Below are 17,869 nucleotides of genomic sequence, written 5' to 3'. Positions count from 1 at the left end.
TTTTATTTCTTTGGGTCCTCTCTTTTTTTTCTTGATGAGACTTGTTAAATGTTTGTCAATCTTGCTTATTATTCAAAGAATTGGCTCTTGGTTTTATTGACCTTTTGTGTAATTTTTAATTTTTATTTATTTATTTATTTTAGAGAGGAGAGAGAGTTAGAATGAGAGGGGGGGAGAGGGGGGAGAGAGAGAGAGAGAAAGGGGGGAGGAGCAGGAAGCATCAACTCTCATATATGCCTTGACCAGGCAAGCCCAGGGTTTTGAACTGGTGACCTCAGTGTTCCAGGTCAACACTTTATCCACTGCGCCACCACAGGTCAGGCTAAATTAATTATTTATTTTTAGATTTTATTTATTCATTTTAGAGAGAGGAAGGAGACAGAGAGAGACAGAGAGAGAGAGAGAGAGAGAGAGAGAGAAGGGGAGGAGCAGAAAGCATCAACTCCCATATGTGCCTTGACCAGGGAAGCCCGGGGTTTTGAACCGGCGACCTCAGTGTTCCAGGTCGATGCTTTTACCCACTGCGCCACCACAGGGTAGGCTAATTTTTTAGACTCTATTTCATTTATTTCTGTTCTGATTTTTATTATTTCCTTTCTTTTATTCACTTTGGCCTTTGTTTGTTTTTCTTCTTCTAGTTCCTTTAAAAGTAAAGTTAGATTGTTTATTTGAGATTTCTTTGTTTCTTTTTTTTTTTTTTTTTTGATAACATGGGTGGATTTCTTTCTTAAGATTCGAGTACAAATTTAAAAACAAGAACAGAGCTTTTCATCAGGAATAAACACAAAAATCTCAGTCACAATACTGTAATCGTGCACTTAAACAGAAATTACAAATATGAATACATTCTAATTTATAACTACATTTGAAAATTAAAATATTTCTTTCCAAACCCCAAATACCACACAAGTCTTTAACCTGTTTTTTATCTTAAGTCAGAAACATTTGTCCTATGCTATCAAGAAAATATAGGTGAGGATTATTAATCAATCTTTATGACCAAAGAAGCATTTACTTTCCTGAACTTTTGACTTTTTAAATCATTCACCTGTACCTCAGTTCTGAAAAACCACACAGTTAACCTCCCCTCTAGAAAACAACAACAAAAAAGAATGAATACAAAAATCAAGGAGGCAGGAGACTTTCATGTAATTAAAGCAAAGGTCACAAGTGTTCAACTAAGAAATGTACATAACTGTAGTAAATTTTTTTAAAGTACACTTTATTTGAATGACTGACATGTAGTAACAACAGTGAATGATTTAAACAGGTATAAAAATGTAGAATCAAAATTTTTAGGCTCAAGTACTTGAAAAGTCACTATGAATATGGAAATATCTGTTTACATAAATATGTATATTTCATAATGAAAAATCAGGGGGTAGTGGCATCTCCCTGGTCCCTTAACAATATTTGGATTTTCGCAAAGAATTAGCAGCACCCAACCTTAAGTGTTAATTACGTGTTTCTAAGGACCTACACAACAGATTAGTTGGCAGTGTTCTAGCTTTCGGGGAGATGGAAGTGGGTGGGGTGCAAATATCTGAATATGCATGCACTCACATATTTAAAATCATCATTCCGAATGGGGGGGGGGGAGTCACATATTGAAAAAATCTAAGGAAATCATTCCTGAAGGATCAAGAGTGGGCCTGGAACAGTAGAAGCTGAATAGTAGTCTACTTGATAATAATGGTTCGTCACTCTTCAAAGGCAAGTTGGGAAGAAAGAGAATACTCACATATACATAACTGCAGGGAGAACTTGCCTCGAATTTTACACTGCAGAACACTGAACAGAAATCTTTACAAAAACCTTCATTCTTGCTTATAATAACACCAGATGATTTTTTCCTTTGTACCACCATATACAAACATTTAAATAGTTTCCTTATAAATATTTTAGAGCAAAAAGAATGTATTTTGTTGCAGTGGTGGTGGCCCACATCTGTACAAACAATATAGGCAACATATATATACACATATGTATGTATGTATATATATAAAATGATTCAGAAACAAAGTGCAAAGAATAACAGTATTAAGAATTTTTGCTGTTTATAGTAACCATGGTTCAAGTGTGAATATCTATCGGGGATATAAAATCCCTGATTTTAATTAAATATTCAAAAGGAGCCCACGCGTCAAGTTACTGCACAAATATCACTCACTCCCTTATTAAGTAACTTCCCTTCTCCCAAATCCAGCATTTTCCAGTTTCTAAGCTCTTCCCACAAACAGGGAAAAAGTAGTAACAGTGTGTTCTTCCCTTGACTTCCCCAAACATCCAAGTTAATCAATCATTCATAGATTCAAAGAAAATATTGGGAAGTCTTTCATCATAACCCGCTTTGCTAAAATTAAAGCAAAATGAAAGGCTTCTGAAATATGAACTATTGCTCAAGAATCTAACCAGCAACCGCAAACAGACCTTAAATCCTAGTGTAATTTAACATGAGCACATGTGAAAAGCCATCCTGCCACTGGAGAGAAATGCAGAGTCTAAATCCTTTCCAGGTTCAGCGCTGTGTAAGGGGCTTAACTCGAAACATGACTTCCTCACCTTTTCTAACAGAGAAAACGCTGCCTGTGAACATTTTATTAACTTCCTATCATTTCACTCTTGCCCTCAGCATTATATTTTGAACAGAGAAAGGCAATTTTCAACATTTTTTTCAAATGTATTTAAGTATTCTTAAGTCATTCAAATAATTAACAGTTACTGACTTTAGACTTCCAAGTTTCAAAAAAAGCAGTTCAATTTCCCTTTAAATATATTACTGGATATTTTTGGTGTATTTATGTTGTTTAATTCTTACTTCAGGCACTGTAATTATTCACAATATACAATAATTCTATGTCTAACCTAGGCAACAATTATCAATCCTAAAATGGTTTCCAAGGTGTTCTTTGATTCTCTGTTATATTATGATTGAATTTTCCCTTCAGGATAAATGCTTGGAAAAGAATTTTAAAGGCCTGTAACATTTCTGCTTTGAGTAGTGTTAATACATATTTTTTGTCATGCTTAATATTTTTAAGCTTCTTCTGAACTAGGAAGACAATAGACATTGGAAGATGCAAATTTCCTCAAACTACATTCTACTCCAACTCTAATTTATTTTGTTCAACATTTAATATTTTTCTCATAAAAAAGTATCAGGCTAATTTTTAAAAACAGAGTATTTCCTCTAAAATTCATAACACAGCTAAAGAGAAACAACTTTTCAATTTTAGCTTTACTAGAACTATGCAAAACTAAGTTAAAGTTTACTCAACAATTACTTGAATCACTTTTTTTTTAATTACCATGTCTTTAGAATGATATGATATACTTCACATTCTAACACACAGCTCAAAAAGGCGTAGAACTCTAGAACTGAAGAACCGCCAGCCACCTCCTGCACAACTGGAAAGAGAGCGCTTTATTTGTCCCCATACATTCGCTCAATGTCTTTGAGGTAATGGTTCTTCAGTTCCTTCCTTTTCAGTTTGAAAGCATCAGTGACCAAACCAGTCTCAGGGGTCCATGGCTCTGGGCTTAATCGAACCTTGATTGGAATTTCAAAGCGCTCCAACTTCATGGCATTTGCAGCTTCTCTAATTTCTTTCAGTATTTCAGCCTCCATGGCAGGGTTATTGCAGATGTCAACCCAAGTTCCTTCCACACCTTTCTGTTGTGCCAAAAGGGTCAGCCTTTTCTGATTAGGAACCACAAAACTAATCACATAGGACTGGTCACTTTTGGCAAAAGCACAGATGTTGTCGATAAGTGGACAGTTCTTCAGTGCCGCTTCCACCTTCCCCAGGGATACATACTCTCCAGCTTGTAACTTCACCAGATCTTTCTTACGATCAATAATCTGCAAACAGCCATCTGGGTGGAATTCTCCAATATCACCAGTGCAAAACCACCTTTGGCCATTTTCGTCCACAGAATAATCCTCTGCCGTTTTCTCTTCATTTTTAAGATATCCCATAGAGATATTCTGTCCACCAATTACGATTTCACCTCTGGGATTTGGCTTGTCGTGAATTGTATAACCGCCTTCCTGCCAGTCTTTTAGCTTAATTTCACAGCAAATGAGAGGGGCTCCCACTCTGCCGGTAGTATAGTCGGTAACTTCAGTAACTGTCCCAGCACCACACGATTCCGTTAATCCATAACCCTGACCAACGGGGCAACAGAAGCAGACATTCATGAATCGGTGTGTCTGAGGTGACAGCGGAGCGCCACCAGATAGCATCATACGGACATTCCCTCCTAACAGAGCCTTCACCTTTTTAAATAGTATCAGATTGCAAAGTGGTGCATCATATCCCTTTTTGATCTGTTCCAATTTGTAATCATAACCTATCTTGAATAGAGTTTTCTGAATATAATTCATCTCTTGGACTTTACTCATAACATTCTTATAAATTCGATCCATGATTTCCGGAACAGCTGCCATGAGCGTGGGCTTCAGTACAGTGCAGTCTCCTTTACTTCCTTTTTTAATTTTGCTGGACTGATCAGAGAGTGTGAGTGGAGAAGAATATCCAATCCTACAGCCATAGGTAAAACATGATATCTCTGCTGTCAATTCTAGGACATGAGCCAAAGGCAGGTAGCCTATGTATGTGTCCTTTGGTCCCAGTCCAGGAATTCTCTCACACTGGCCTGCCATTCCAGCTATCAAATTGCTATGATGCATCATGACTCCCTTAGGTCGGCCAGTAGAACCACTGGTATACATGACGATAGCCATGTCTGAAGGAGTTGGTCTATTTCGAGGAACGCTCAAGTTTTCTGGCTTGGATCCCAACTCTTCTACTGATTGCATGCTGTGAATCTCAAATCCTTCAGGGTATTCTCTTTTATTGATAGTCTTATTGTCCACATAAATGATATGTTTAACACAACTGATGTCTAATAATGCAGTCTTAAGTTTACTTTCCAGAAGTTCAACACTGGTAATCAGATAGGCGGCCTCAGATTCATTTAACCCATGAACTACAGCTTCTCTGCCAAGTGTGGCATATAAAGTCACAAGAGGGAAGTTGTGCTTAAAGCAGGTCTGCGCTGCAATCATCCATTCGGCCCTGGTCTCACAGAAAATGGCAATAGTGTTCTTTGGTTTTAATCCCAAAGCAGTGAGTCCGCTACCAAAATTATTCACTCTGTGGTTCACTTCAAGATAGTTCATCCATTTATAATTTCCAAGAATTAACTTCTTAAAAACCTTTCCATTTGGCTGCATTTCATTTTCTTCACTTAAGATCTCCCTGGTTCCAAGGCTGTCCTTCTTCCCAAACTTGGAGACGGCATAATCAAATAGCTTATCAAGAGTGTCTGCTCCCGGGATGTCTATGACAGCTAGTGAGTCGAAGTGCGTGACAGAGCGATATGGACTTCCAGGTTTGTCTGAAGTGGGCTTAGCTTTTATTCTCTTTGCCATAGCGTTTTTTGTTATAATAAATGTGTTTTGTCCTAGTGATGAATAATATGGTAGGGTAGTCCCCCTTATCTGCGGTTTCGCCTTCTGCAGTTTCAGTTACCCACGGTCAACTGTGGTAGATTTCCTCTTTTTCTCTTAAGAACACGTAAATCTTTTGTGATTTCAATCGGAGGCGGTGCCCACGGCGTCCTCGCAGCCCGCCGGCGCCTGGCCCCCGGGAAGCTGGCGGAAGGGAGCCGCGTGTCCGCTAGCTCCGTGGCGAAGAGGGGCGCGCCGACGAGGCCGGAGAAAAAGCCGCAGCGGCGCGCGCACCCCAACGACCGGCGGGGGCGCGGGCGGGGGCGGGGTTCTTTGTTTCTTGAGGTAGGCTTATAGTGCTATGAATTTCCTTCCTAAAACAGCTTTTGTTGTGTATCATAAGTTTTGGGTTGTTGTATTCTCATTTTCATTTGTTTCAAAGTATCTTTTGATTTGTTCCTTGATCTCATTGTTAATTCATTCATTGTTTAGTAACATGTTGTTTAGCCTCCATGTCTTTGTGTGCTTTTGAGTTTTTTTCCTGTGACTAACTTCTGGTTTCACACCATTATAGGCAGAGAAGATGCTTGATATAATTTCAATCTTAAATTTATTGGTTTTGTATCCTAACATGTGGTCTGTCTTAGAAAATGTTCCATGTGCACTTGAAGAATGTATATTCTGCTGCTTTGGGGTGAGATGCTCTGAAGATATCAATTAAATCCATCTGATCTAGTGTGTCATTTAAGGCCTCTATTTCCTTGTTGATTTTCTGTCTGGAAGATTGAACCATTGATGTCAATGGGGTGTTAAAGTTCTCTACTATGACTGCATTGCTGTTGATCTCTCCCATTATATCCATCAAGATTTTCTTTACATATTTATATACTCCTGTATTGAATACATAAATGTTTACCAAGGTTATATCCCTTTGTTGGAATGATCCCTTTATCATTATGTAGTGTCCTTCTTTGTCTCTTATTATACCTTTGTTTTAAAATCTATATTGTCAGATATAAGAATTGCTACCCCTGCTTTTTTTCATTTCCATTTGCACGAATTAACACTTTCCATCCCTTTACTTTTAGTCTGTGTGTATCTTTTATTCTGAGGTGGGTCTCCTATAGACAGCACATATATGGGTCTTGTTATCTTATCCATTCAGCTACCCTATGTCTTTTGACTAGAACAAGCCACCCACGTTTAAAGTGATTTTTAACCAGTATGTATTTATTGCCATTTTATTCCTTATATCTATGTTCCTCTGTCATTGTCTTCTTCTTCCTCTTACTCTTATTTTTCTTCTTCAGACCCTTTAACATTTCTTGTGTAGTGGTTTGGTGGTGATGAACTAATGAACTTTAGCTTTTTTTTTTTTGTCTGGGAATCTCTTTATTTAAAATAGATTTTTCCTGACTGGGGCATATAGATAAGGTTCTTAGAAGAGGTGCTTTTTGATGACCCTCCAGGAACAGAGAACAGATAAGACTTAAACACCTCATGGGCAGGAGAAGGGGAAGCAGGGAAGCAGCAGCTGGGAGGAAGCTGGCAGCCTGGCAGGGGCGCCCAAAGTGCGGGGCGGGAGAGGGAGGGTGGGGCATGTGCACGGAGCTGAGGGAGCCCAGAGGAGGGGCTCGCTCTACCAGAGAAGGAGAGGTCTCTCCTGCGGGCCTCGGGGTAAGTAAATATGTGCTTGCGAAGAAGGCTTTGGTGGGAAGTAAGACTAACCTACACAGAGCAGGCAGGCAGGAAATTGCCAAGGGTGTTCAGGAAACAAAAGCATGTTCTGTGGGATATTAATAGGGCTCCACAGTCAAACTCATTTGGAAAATTCTGGATTTAACAAGGTGAAACAGATTTCTTTCCTGCAGGCTTTCTCAGAACCCTGAACATGTTAAAGTGCATTGGTCTGCAAGACAGGGTTATATGTTCAGCATTTCCAAAAAGGGCTACAGACTCATTTATTAACTTGACAGCACATTAGTTATAAAGAGATGGCAGAAATGCAGGCGAGTGAAATAGCTTAGGGTGTCCTAGAAGCCAGGCTAAGGAATTCTGACATTACTTTAGAGGCCATTGGAAGAATAAAAGATTTTTAATCAAGGTGGCGACCTAACTGCAGCTGAGCGGTAGGCGGCTGCCTCCGGTGTCAGTGCGGGGAATGAATATGTGGAAGAAAGAAACCTAGCATTTATTCTGACTGTGTTGCAGCCACTGTGCTAGCACTTGACATATACAGGTGCACTTCATCCTTACAACTCTGCAGAGCTAGGTGCAGTCTTTCGTACTTTAGCATTGAGGAAACTGAGGCTCAGAGAAGTGTTGCACCACCTGCCAACACCTAGTGAGGGCGGAGCCTGTTCTCAAATCTCGGCTGGCCAGGAGCAAAAGGGTGGGCCTGCGTCAGGCAGGAAGCATTGTGTGCTGCTGAGACCTTTAGCAGTGTGGTCCTCTCCCAGGACCTAAACCCTGGAGCTACCTGCCACTAATCTGCTGGATGACTGGGCCAGCTCATGCCCCCTCTCTGGGTTTTGGTCACCTCATATGTCCACCAGATGCTTGCTAGTGTTCCTCCCAGTTCTGAATTCCTATCCACACAGGTGCTGCCTTGTAGAGTCCTGGATCTCGTCCTCCATCACAGAATTTTGGAACTGATTAGCACATATCTGACAGACCAGCCCCATCTCACCCCACCCTCACAACTCTGCAGTGCATCAGTCAGCAGAGGCTTACTGCCAGCCCGCCCTTTGCCAGGCACTGTCCTGAGAGCTGCCATCTCTTTGTGAGGCAGAAACCATTTGGGCGATGGTTCCCATTTTTCTAATAAGGAGCCTTGTCCCAGGTCTCACCTGGGTTCAGATTTGAATCAGGTTCATCTATACCAATAGTCCAGCTCCAGCCCACTCTGTTTTCCTGCCACCCATGTAAGCCCATGGGCTCAGGGTTGGATCCCAGGCCTCCAGAGCAGGATGGTGAGGGGTGTGTGTGTGTGTGTGTGTGTGTGTGTGTGTGTGTGGTTAGACCTGGCTATGATTATTGGTCCTGCCACCTACCAGCTGTGCTACCCAGTACCAATCATTGCACCACCCTGAATCTCAGTTCTCTCATCTGTAAAATAGCTTCGACAGCACTTACCCCATAGAGTTGCTGGGAGAATGAAGGCCCCCCACATAACCTGCCCCTCCTCGTGCTCACTTCCAAAGGCCTATATAGAGGGATCCAGAAACAAGTGAATAAATAAAGTGATTTCCTAGATTCCTTAACGCTGGCATTAGAGGTATGCTGTTTTGTGTGTTTTTATATGGCCTGCATGATCATGACAAGGACTGGTGTTTATTGAGCATGCAATATGCTCCTCTAAGAATCTACCACAGCTGTTGCAGACCACAGCCACAATTTGATCGCAGGCTATCTGACTCCATGGCCCATACGCTAATCATTCTACTATCTGTTTCAGGAGGTTCAGCACTTACCTCTGTGTATTAGATGGTGAGAGCCCAGGGGACAAGCGCTGTATCTTCTGCAGGATCCAGGAGCCAACTCAGGCCTAGCCCTGAGTGATTTTCATTAAATTCATTCACTCATTCGTTCACTCACTCACTCACTCACTCACTCATTCATTCAGTTAGTATCTACTGAGTACCTGTGGTATGCCAGGCACTGTTCTAGGAGCTGGGAACATAGCAATGAAAAAGGTAGAGAAGACCTCTGTCCCAATGGCAACTATGTTCTAGTAGTGATCTAGGCACTGAATGCACAAACAAGAAAACTATCAGCTAGGGATTCACGCAGAGTTAAAATAGGATTATAGAGCAACCAGTGACTGGGTGGCTGCTTTTGATGGGTGGTCAGGGAGGAACTCTCTAAGGAGGTAATACTCTAGCTAAGACTTGAATAATAACGCCCTGGCCAGCTGCCTCAGTGGTAGATCGTCAGCCTGGTGTGTGGATGTCCCAGGTTCGATTTCCAGGTTTGATTCCCAGTCAGGGCACACAGGAGAAGCGCCCATCTGCTTCTCCACCACTCCCCCTCTCGCTTCTCTCTCTCTCTCTTTCTTCCCCTCCTGTCGCCATGGCTCGATTGGAGCAAGTTGGCCCCGGGAGCTGAGGATGGCTCCATGGCCTCCTCCTCAGTTGCTAAGAAGAGCTTGTTTGCTGAGCAACATGTTGCAATGCCCCAGACGGACAGAGCATCGCCCCCTAGTGGGCTTTCCAGGTGGATCCTGGTCTGGGCACATGCGAGAGCCTGTCTCTGCCTCCCCTCCTCTCAGTGAATTAAAAAAAAAAAAAGAATTGATTAATAAGAGGGAACCAGCTATCTGAAAACGAGGGGGAACAGAGCATCCAGACAGAGGAAACAGCAAGTGCAAAGGCCCTGAGATGGGAACAAACTGGTCACGTTTGGGGAAGAGAAGTCAAATACGGCTAGAGAACCAGTCACTGAAGGGATACAGGGGCCACATCCTGGCAGCTTCATGACCAGAGGAAGGAGTTTTATTATTTATCATTTTTTTCAAGGTGTGATGAGAAGTATTTGGAGGGTTTAAAACAGGGAAACTTTATGATCTATTTTTTTTAATGAATAGGCTTTTTTTTTGGTAGTTTTAAATTTATAAAAAAATCAAATGGATCCTGACCAGGTGGTTGCACAGTGGATAGAGCGTCGGACTGGGATGCAGAGGACCCAGGTTCGAGACCCCGAGGTCGCCAGCTTGAGCGCGGGCTCATCTGGTTTGAGCAAAAAAGCTCACCAGCTTGGACCCAGGTCGCTGGCTCAAACAAGGGGTTACTCAGTCTGCTGTAGCCTCACGGTCAAGGCACATATGAGAAAGCAATCAATGAACAACTAAGGTGTCGCAACGAAAAACTGATGATTGATGCTTCTCATCTCTTTCTGTTCCTGTCTGTCTGTCCCTATCTACCCCTCTCTCTGACTCTCTCTCTGTCTTTGTAAAAAAAAATCAAATGGAAAATACAGAGAGTTCTTATATACCCTCTCACCGCCTGACACACACATACACACACACACACACACAAATTTCTCGTTATTAACATTTTGTATTAGTGTGATACATTTGTTATCATTAATGAACAAACAGTGATACATTATTATTAACTGAAGGCCATAGGTTACATTTGGGTTCCTTCTTTTTGTACATGGGCTTTGACAAATGTATAATGAATGAGTGTACAAAATATCTCCTATGTCCCACCTAGTCATCCCTCATCCCTGTGAAACCCCTGGCAACCTCTGATCTTTTCACTGTCTCCCTCATTTTGCCTTTTCCACAACGTCCTGTAGTCAGAATCATACAATCTGTAGCCTGTTCAGATTGACTTCTTTCACTTGACCAGATTTTTAAAAGGACCATGTTGGCTGGTTTGCAGAGAACAGATTGGAAGGCGATACTAATAACAGCAGGAAGGTCAGTCAGGGGTGAAGCATTTTCCAGGGGCTCAGACAAGCTGGCGGCCGAGCTGGTGGGGAAAAGTACGTGGACTAGGACACCTGTGGAGGCTGGACTGCCAAAAGACTGACTGTAGAGGGAGGGTTGGGGAGAAACGACTGATGACACCATGAGGGTTAAACCAGGTACTGGACAGAGCGGTGGTGTCAAGTTTTTGTAGATATTGTTGTGTTTTTTGTTTGTGTTTGTTTATTCTTTCTCTTTTACTTACTTAAATACTCTTTTCTCTTAGAATTGAAGGAACGGGTCCAGAAAGCTCTCCGGGTGTGCCCTGCATCACACAGCGAAGCAGTAACCAGGCCCGCCTGCGATGGCAGACACGGCCTCTTCACCCCGCACGCCACCATCAGCCTCCAGCCTCCTGTCCCTCCAGGGCCTTCGCTAAGCATTTTCTGTCTCAGTGGTCGTTTTGTTGCATAATCAATAAACCAACAACAAAAGTAAAAGGCTTTCAGATTTATACACAGCTGCCTGGAACCCCTTCCCCGTTGCCCTCCTTACAACCCTCCTGGCTTCTCAATGCACCTGGGGGCAAATCCACTTAAAACTGCATCTCAGCAGAACTGCTTGTTGACTTATCCTGACCCCTGAATTAGTTCAGCTCATTAAGCCAAAATGAATGAATGAATAAATAAATAAATAAATAAAGTCATGAGAATTTGATGGGTTTCTTGGGAAGTTACCAAGGAGCCTCACAGACTGAAGGATGAGGAGTCAAACGATCGAGTTGAAGGATAGATCCAGGATCCAACAGAAGCTTGCTGCCTTCAGGAGACAGGGCTGCAGTGACTGCAATACTGTGGCACTCTACTCCACTCACACTCCCAGAAGGCAATGGATGGTCCCAGCTTGGGTCAGGAGTGCCACTTGCCCTTGCTCCGATTGATCAGACCTTCTGCGGGGATTGGCGGGGCACAGTGCCACATAGTACACATGGTGGCTCGCAGTGAAGGCATACTCTAATGGGAGATGGAGCTGCTGGTGTCCCTCCAGGGAAGGAGGTGCTGGTGTCCCATCCCTCTGCCCCCGCCCCCCACGGCACTGACCAGCCTGTCCCCAGTCACCCCATAACTCAATCACAGCACTTCTCAGATTGTCTGCTAATCAATCATTTCTTGACATGCATTTCTCTCTCACTGTACAGTGGTCTCTCCAAGGCCTCAACTAACTCAGTTTGTCATGCTGTAGCAGAGGCCCCCTCCCAGTTGCTGTCCCTTCTTCCACATTAGCTAGACTTTTTTTAGCTACATTCATGACTACCCAAAGTAATGATACGCCCTCAGTCTTGCAGCTAGGAGTCACCAGAGCATAAGAATGAAGGTAGTGTGGGCAACTTCCAGCCATATCTTTCCTGGACAGGAGCATGCCCTTCCCTTCCTGTCCTCATGCTGCCAGCTGGACTGTGGACATGGTGGTGTGCCTCATTGGAGCACATAGAAAAAGGTAACTTAGCTTCCCTAGGAATGGAACAGCCACCAGACAGCAAGGTCCAGGGCCTCTGACAGCCTGGAGCTGCCATATCAACTTTGAACAGCTTATCCCCAGAATATTCGGAGAGGCAATAAAAATTTATTTTCTTTTTTAAGCTTTCTTGCAGTCTAATATAGTCCACACTCATAACCATGCTTAACACAGTGACTGACAGTAACTGCTCAGTAAAATTATATTTAAATTATTAAATCAATTATAAAAAAAAAAAAGAGCCCTGGCCGGTTGGCTCAGCGGTAGAGCATCGGCCTAGCGTGCGGAGGACCCGGGTTCGATTCCCGGCCAGGGCACACAGGAGAAGCGCCCATTTGCTTCTCCACCCCTCCGCCGCGCTTTCCTCTCTGTCTCTCTCTTCCCCTCCCGCAGCCGAGGCTCCATTGGAGCAAAGATGGCCCGGGCGCTGGGGATGGCTCTGTGGCCTCTGCCCCAGGCGCTAGAGTGGCTCTGGTCGCAATATGGCGACGCCCAGGATGGGCAGAGCATCGCCCCCTGGTGGGCAGAGCGTCGCCCCCTGGTGGGCGTGCCGGGTGGATCCCGGTCGGGCGCATGCGGGAGTCTGTCTGACTGTCTCTCCCTGTTTCCAGCTTCAGAAAAATGAAAAAAAAAAAAAAAAAAAAAGAAAAAAAAAAAAAAAAAAGAAAAGAAACCCTCAATTCCAGCATTTAACACAGTGACTGTTTGCATTTTCCCTCTCAGCTCTTCTCTACATGCACCTGATATTTTAATGGAGGTATAATTAGAGCAGAAGGAGAATTTCATATCCAGCCTTCTCCCTTTAATAGTAATTGCATAATAAACATTTTCCATAAGTCATATTAGCTTTATTTTAAATAGGCGTGTGATTTTCCACCCCAGAGAGCCACCCTCATTTACTTAACCACTCCCTTACTGCTTGATATAGATACATTTTTCCCCACTTTCTGTAATTACAGAGAGTGCTGCAATGTTACAACTCTCATTTTTTATTCCATATTTTTGATGATTCCTTTGAGAATGAGATTGTCTTTTCTAGTAGGTCACCCTCCCCCTTCGTCAGCCACTCTTAAGCATTATAACTTCCAATTAAATTCTGAACCACAATCATGATGAGAATAAAAATTCTGATAGCAACAGGTGCCCCTGACTGAGCACTGATTATGTGACTGTGCCATGCAGGGCACTTGTCGTGTATATGCATCTTCACGTCTGTACATACTTTATCGAGCACTTGCTACACGCCTGGCAAAGGGAGTGGCAAAAAGTGCCAATCCTAGAGCCAGACTGGATTCAAACCTCAGCCAAACTGCTTCCTAACGGTGAGACCTTGGCCCATTACTCAACCTGTGTCTGCCTCCATTTCCTCATCAATAACGTGGGGATAATAACACTTTTCTCGTGAGGCTGAGGTAACATTTAAATGAGATAACAATAACTGTTGCTAGGTGCCAAGCACTATGTGAATGGTTTTGCATTTGTTCCTTGCCCGAGCATAGGAAGTGTTTCTACCCCCATTTTGCAGACGAGGCACCTGAAGCTTAGGGCACGGACACACCACCCAGAGCTGAGTAATTCCCTCGCATAGGTCAGTTGTTGACTTCAAAGCCCAAGTTCCTTCCGGAAGGATTCTTCTCTTCACGGTGCTCATCAAACCAGAGCCTCAGAGGCCCAACTTCTCCAGCATAATCTCTCCCATCCCTCTGCCCCCGCCCCCCACAGCACACAGCCCGTTTCAGGCCTGCTGAGCAGTCATTGTCCTTCCCACCCCCGTCATCCTAGCCTGGAAAACCCCAGAAGCTCAGTCAGGAACAATAACCACTTACCAGCACTTCCTCTGGGCAGACCCTGTGCTTGGTGCTTTGTGTCATTATCTCATTTAATCCTCAAAACAGTCCTAGGTGTAAGCACCGATACCCCAATTTTACAGGTGGAGAAAACCAGGCCAGAATGGTAAAGTGAGTGGCCCTGTGTCACAGGGGCTATTGCAACCAGGCACCGAGAGTCACCACCAGGCTAGGAAATGCCAGCTTAGTGTCTGCTGTTCTCACCCACAGCTGCCTGGCATGGTGGTCTCCAGGGCATAGGGAAGGTTGAGCTGTGATGGTCCCCGGTTGCCGCTGCCTGCTCCAGGGTAGTCTTGCAGAGGGTACCAGCACAGCGCCCACCAGGGCCACCTGGCCCAGGACACATAGGCAGGGCTGGGATCCAAGATAGAGCTGTTGGGGGAGCAATCTGTGCCACCCCTGAAATAGCCCTGTTCTCGGCTCCTGCTCCGGAAGGCGGCACGCGGATCCCAAAATAGCTCTTTCCTACTGCAAGGTGACCTAGTTAGCAGGTTCCTCTCGTCATGTGAGGCTGTCAGAGCAAGACATTCGCCTGCCTCTCTCAGAGAAAGCTCCACTGAGGTCTTTCCTCTCTCCCCTCTCCTAGTGCGGCTTCCAATTCTCCCACTGTTCACTCATCCTAGAAGTTAGTGGAATGGGTAGCAGTACAGTGAGAGGGATGCTTCGTGGCCTCAAAACGTGTTCACAAACATCATCACGCTTCCTTCTCACAGCAGGCAGGGGAGGGAGGACTTACTATCATCCCATTTCACAGCTGAAAAAATGAAGGCACAGAGAGGGTAAGCAACATGAGCAAGGACACGCAGCCGGGAGGAGGCAGAGCCAGGATAGCAGGGCCCTGAGCACCCCCTGTTGCAGTGTTTCTCTCTGAGGAGCCCCAGTAACTCTGCCTTCCTCACCTGCCCACTGACGGGTCTCCCGAGCACCTGGTGGCAGGATTGGGTCACAGAGGTTGAGCTCAAGGACCTTGAGATCCATCAGACCCAGATTGGGGCTGAGGTTTGAGTTTTGGCATTTATCAGCTCTGTGACCTCAGACAAGTTGCTTTACCTGTCTGAGACTCAGTTTCTGTATCTGTAAAATGGGAAGCCACAGATAAGTTTCTCAGCCTCAGTTTACCCATCTGTAAAAATTGGGTATACTATAACCTCTTGGGTTGGTGGTAAGGATTGGATGAGGTCCCCATGTATAGCACATAGTGGGTGCTGAGGAGATGTTTGAGAATTTGAGTTTGAATCATCTAGGCACTTAAGCCCAAGACCAGAGGTACCATCTTAGAAATTTAAAAAGAAAGGTGATTGTGGTGTGGAGGAAACAAGAAAGGCTTCAGAGTAATGGTGGGACTGACATGGAGTCCTGAAATCCAAGTATGACCGAGAAAGATGGAGAAGATTGGGGAGGTCATTGCAGGTGGAAGACCCAGCAGGACGAAGCCCGGAGGTCGGACCGAGCAGGACCCACTGGAGGAGCAGTAGCCTCCCACCACACTCCACACGAGACGTAAACTCTTCCTCTGTGACCTCAACGCCCGGGGTTTTGTCCCGCCCCACCCTGCCTCCGTGCTGCTTCCCTGGTACACACGCACACTCTCATCCTCATCCTCAGCCCCTCTAGTCTGTGTGGTTTTCTTCAGAGCACTCCTCACACTTTTCGGTACTATATTATCTAGTCATTTGTGTACGTGTTTGCTGTCTGTCTGTAAGACCCTTGAGGGAGAGGTGCTGTCTGCCTCGTTTGCAATGGCAGCACATAGTATGTGCTCACCAAATAGGTGGATGAATCAATAATGGCGAGTACAGGCCAGCAGTAGGAGGGGGTTAAATAGGTTGATGAGGAGGTGGTTGGGTAAGTTGATGCTGAACTGGGGAGGGCTGTGAAGCCTAGGTTAAGGAGTCTGAGTGACTTTTCAAGAAGAATCAACAGACTTGTGCAAGCAGGTAATGAGTTAGTCCAATTTCAGGTCTGGGTGATGAGAGACGAATAGCGCCATTGGCAGAAATCAGGTCATTTGTCTCTCAGGACTCTGATATGTCTCTTCTGGACCAAGTTCCAAGTTAGTCACGAAGGTCCAGCTATGGACAAGCCCTGTTCCCCCCTCTCAACCAGCCCCTACTCTCCTGCGGGTCGTGGAGCAGCAGTCATTCAACAGGACCTTGAAAGGAGGAGAGGGGGTTTTCACACTGAGGGACCTGGGACTGGACCTCCCCTGAGCAGTGAGCAGGTGACGGGAAAGGGGGCGGGGGCTTGGGGAGTGACCAAGGGGAGACAGGAGAGGGCAGGACTTGGGAGGCCTCCTCAGGATATGGGGTGCTATTTTGTCCCTTGTTTCCCCCGGGGTTCCCTGGGGAAGGAGCCGTGGTGAAGCTGCTTCCACCTAAATATCTCTGCTGAGGGCAAGGACGTGGGGAAGAGGAGGGCATTGAGCTCTCAACAAAGGGGCATTCTTTCAGCCTCAGCCCAGAATCAATAGAGGCTTGTTTGCCTGCTGTCTGGGGATCAGCCAGGCACAGTGGCCTGGGGACCCGGGCCGCAAGGTAGGAGCACCTGAGTCCTGAGCCAGGCCTGCCTAGAGCATTGTTCTGCCCCAGGGAAGCCACACCCAAAACTCATAGTGTTTAAAAAAAAAAAAAAAGTGGGAGTGGGGGGTAGAGGGCATGGGAGGAGGTGGTTGCCACTCCAGAGATCATCCAGAGCCATCTTCGCCTGCAGATGGGGCCCTTGGGCTCAGAGCCGGTGACTTGGCTTTGTGACAAGAGCACTGATTGGATCAAGAGCACAAGACCTGAGCCTGAGTCCCAGCTCTGTGATCTCTCCCAACCTCAGTTTTCTTATCTGAAAGATGGGCCTAATAATACCCTCATCACCGGCCTGGATGGTCAGTGGATCCCAGGAGACAGTGTGCAAAAGTGCTCAGGAAATCCAGTGACTGCACATGTTAGGACACTGGGAAGATGGGTGTCACTGAGCACTCGGCAAAGACGGTGAGAGCTTGGCCAAGTGGCAGAGTGTGGTCCATACGGACCTGAGCCCCGCTGAAAGCCCGCGGCTTTGGGGAAAGGCTTCCCGTCTGCATGCGCTCAGCAAGGGAACAGCCACCTCTGCAGCCCCATCTTCTCTCCTTGCTCCACCCCCACACAACCCATTGCCGAACAATGTTTCTTCTTTCCTATACTGGCCGTTAACTTCAGACTGAAATTTCATGGGGTCAGAAGGCAACAGCACTGGTTACCACTATTGCTAGCTCACGGTGCCAGGTGCCTGTGGGGTGTGAGCTCACTGAATCCCTGCAGCGGCCTTGAGGTCACCGTCTCCATTTTACAGATGAGGAAACTGAGGCTCTGAGTCATGAATGAACTTGGCTGATGTCATCCAGCCATAGGGTGTCTGAGCCTGGATCTTCAGACTCCAAATCAACTAATGCAGCTCTCCCCAATCTCCAAGTTGCCCCTCTCTGTGCACCCCCTTCGAACTGCCACCTCCAGGGAGAGGGGCGGACTACCGCTCCAAAGGCAACCTGTTTCACTGTCGGTGTGCCAAAATCCATCCCTAGAGAGCAGGCTTGGCTCAGCCTTGGGGTGCAATACAGGATGGATGAGGGAGTAGGAGGGGGGGACGTCTGCAGTGTAGGCCAGCGGGGGT

The 17,869-nt window shown here is 45.4% G+C and overlaps 1 pseudogene; it reads right to left on the bottom strand.

Annotated features, from left to right (window-relative positions):
* Positions 1–933: 933 nt before the first annotated feature.
* LOC136400016 (long-chain-fatty-acid--CoA ligase 4 pseudogene) lies at positions 934–5,763 on the bottom strand (annotated as a pseudogene).
* Between the last annotated feature and the right edge of the window lie 12,106 nt (positions 5,764–17,869).

Source organism: Saccopteryx leptura, chromosome 3, assembly GCF_036850995.1.
Source record: "Saccopteryx leptura isolate mSacLep1 chromosome 3, mSacLep1_pri_phased_curated, whole genome shotgun sequence".
NCBI classification, from domain to species: Eukaryota; Metazoa; Chordata; class Mammalia; order Chiroptera; family Emballonuridae; genus Saccopteryx; species Saccopteryx leptura.
This window is presented reverse-complemented; position numbering and strand designations above follow the sequence as displayed.